This window comes from Schistocerca nitens, chromosome 4, assembly GCF_023898315.1.
Source record: "Schistocerca nitens isolate TAMUIC-IGC-003100 chromosome 4, iqSchNite1.1, whole genome shotgun sequence".
Lineage (NCBI taxonomy): Eukaryota > Metazoa > Arthropoda > Insecta > Orthoptera > Acrididae > Schistocerca > Schistocerca nitens.
In genome coordinates this window covers 629123604-629126988 of record NC_064617.1, presented here as the reverse complement: position 1 = coordinate 629126988, position 3385 = coordinate 629123604, and the positions used below count along the sequence as shown (strand labels likewise).

General features: G+C 37.6%; 1 non-coding gene across 1 annotated transcript; it reads left to right on the top strand.

The window, feature by feature from the left end:
• The first annotated feature begins 3050 nt into the window (after positions 1–3050).
• Trnas-cga (transfer RNA serine (anticodon CGA)) lies at positions 3051–3125 on the top strand. Its single transcript has one exon. It is a non-coding gene; the product is annotated as a tRNA-Ser (tRNA).
• Positions 3126–3385: the final 260 nt, after the last annotated feature.

The following is a 3385-nucleotide window of genomic DNA, read 5'->3' as shown; positions in this document are numbered from 1 at the left end:
CGCAAATAAATACTTTCTTTTTAATTTCTGCGACACTAATGTTCATATACTACATTATAACAGGTTCTATTTTTATATTGTTGTTCAGAGAAAGTGCACCTTGTTTTTTCTGTATTTCTGTTGCTTTAATCTTTGTCTAGACCAAAGAACATTTGTAATACTTCACATATTCATTATGTGTATATGTTTTATCTTGATTTCCTTGATGATCACGTAGTATTTATACCTTGAACAGTTACAATGTCTCATTTATTAATTGTGGAGTTAGCACTAAATTTGTTTACTGTAACTATGCCAAGATACAGATTATTAGTATGGATTGCGTTAAGACAGTATATTACTGCATTTAGATATATTCTGCATTTGTCTGGTTTATATATGAGCGAAATGTTGATTCATTTGCTTTGATATTTGTTTATTTTCTATAATAGTGTTTTCGTACCTTACAGTTCCTGTTGTAACAATAAGAAACGGTGGAGAACAAACGTAAAATTCTGCAGTTAGTGGCAGAAATAAGTATTTCTCCAAATTATTTAACAGCTGTAGAAAATCACCTACGAAAATCTCCATATAAGTAAAGTTCTTTTTTTTTTAAATGTGCATTATTAAAAACTCGCACTTAATTTTATCTTGTGTGGCATTATACCAATAAGCAGACACCAATAGATGTCTTAAATTCCTCATGAGACTCACAGTTTCAAATTAATGTGCACATGCATGTCGAAGGATCAGGTTCCAAATAACTAGACACGAATTTAATAATGTAAATAGCAGACCAAGTAGATGGAAGTGAGAAATCAGATTTCTCTAATCAGGCCTGAGATGACTGACATTGGGTGAATTTTTAAATACTTGATACTTTTTGACAGATATGAATTTATTGCATCTAAGCTATGCATGCCATTACACTGTACAATGCCACTATGAAAATTTTGATGAAGAGTTCAGTATGTCCTCCTCATCTGAAAATAAATCACAGGAACTGGCTCATGTTCATGATGCGAACCTATGTCATCATCATCAGGCACACTACCTCGACTACAAATTCTTAATCAACACCTTCATCTGTCTTCTCCTCTTTTTTTTTCTAACCTCTCATTTAGCTTCTGTGCTAACCTCACTCTCTCTAAATCTTAATAATGATATTACTTTCTCTGAATATCTGACACCACCAGCAATAATACCACTGGAACTCTGCTCAGCCTCATTTACCAATTGTGTAACACAATACCCTGATACATCAACTTCATTCACCGATACTTTAATCTGTTCTCTCCCACTAATGGCTCATTCCTAGAATTAAGCTTCAACTCCTAAAAATTATTTTCCAAATGTAGCATCACCTGAAATGTCACCTTTAATTTGAGGAACAACTACTTGATCTAGTACCCTCACAAACCTCTGTGCTAAATCTGTTCTATCTTTTTCACTTTCATCCCTCAAATTTTGAAATTCGGTTGGCAGCTACTTAGTCTGTTCACCAATTACCAACTCAATTTAATACAACCTTATTAAATTGTAGCAGGTTTCCCTAAAATCAGAAATTCTATTATCAAATTCCTTGCATAATATTTCTTTTAGCTGCAAGTCTAATTCAGTAAGATTCCCTTTAATCCCTTCAGTAATGGATTCAGATTTTTGGCTCTACAACCTGTAATTGTACCTATTTTTCATTAACACTGGCTTGCTGTGCTCTTCAAATACTCTCAACCTGCTTCATTAACCTATCTGTACTCTCTTTCTTTTCTTTAGCACTATTACTTATTTTCCTCGATAGCTCCTTGCTTAGTTCTTTATTGTTGTCCATTCTGGAAACATTCCTCAAGCTGTGGCTAAGCCAAGTCTCAGCAATATCCTTTCTTCCAGAAGTGATGGTTCTACATGTTTCATGGGAGAGCTTCTGTGAAATGTGGAAAGTACGAGACGAGATACTGGCGGCATTAAAACTATGAGGACGGGACGTGCATGAGTCATGCTTGGGTAGCTCAGCTGGTAGAGCACTAGCCTGTGAAAAGCAGGGATCCCAAGTTCGAGTCTCGGTCAGGCACACAGTTTTAATCTGCCAGACTACGCTGTAAAGTAGAAATTTTGTTCTGGAAACAGTTATTTTGCTTTCCTCAGAGCCTGTTAGACTCACTTTCCTGATGAGAAGACTTATTACAATTGACCTGAGCCTTTTAAGACTTCTAGCCATGTGGACTGGCAAATTTAATTCTAAATCTTGACTGTTTGGATTTTAGGATGTCGGTTGATAGGAAACAAGGGTAGGAATTAGCGTTGGCGCTATGTGACACAGCTTATTTAATTGATAAGATCTAAGGATTAGTACATGCAAGCAGTATGTGATTAGAAATTGTAATTTAAAACTGGAAAACACACGTAGGTTAAGCAGAAGATATAAGAAGTTCAATGAAGTCATACTGCTTGATATTGCAGTATAGAATTAACATCAAGGAGTACCGATACGTCCAAGTAAAGATGGAATCACAGTCGGAAGAGTGTGATATGGAGCACAAAGTGGTCAAACATGAAAACAAAGTTAACAAAACAGGAAAGAAGAAGAGAATTAAATTAAAAGAATTAAATCAAATCCACAACCAACTTAATGAGAAATGTAGAAGTTACGATTCGAAACAAGTATAGTTGTATTATAGTGACCAGCCCATGCTAGAGACAAAAGAGATAGAAAGTGATTTGTTCGCTAAAGACGAGATCCACGACGAAACTGAAAGAAATATCTCAGGGTTAATCTCAGGGTAGCTCAGTTGGTAGAGCACTTGCCCGCGAAAAGCAAAGGTCCCGAGTTCGAGTCTCGGTCCGGCAGACATTTTTAATCTGGCAGGAAGTTTCATATCAGTGCACACTCCGCTGCAGAGTGACAATCTCATTCTGGAAACATCCCTCCGGCTGTGGCTAAGCTATGTTTCTGCAGTATCCTTTCTTTCAGGAGTGCTAGTCCTGCAAGGTTCGCAGGAGAGCTTCTGTTAAGTTTGGAAGGTAGGAGACGAGGTAGTGGCAGAAGTAAAGCTGTGAGGACGGGGCGTGAGTCGTGCTTGGGTAGCTCAGTTGGTAGAGCACTTGCCCGCGAAAGGCAAAGGTCCCGAGTTCGAGTCTCGGTCCGGCAGACAGTTTTAATCTGGCAGGAAGTTTCATATCAGTGCACACTCTACTGCAGAGTGAAAATCTCATTCTACTATCAAAGTTACGTGTAGAAACGGAGGAGCAAGCAGTAGTAGGCTACAATATAGCGACAGGTGTTGTCATAATCCTCACTGACAAAAGTGAGTTTAGCGAAGGTGAGCATGAACAGGAGGTCAAATTAATGGAAAACGATATAGATCACACTTTTTACAAGGTGAAAGCGGAACCCGTAAATGCTAAGCAG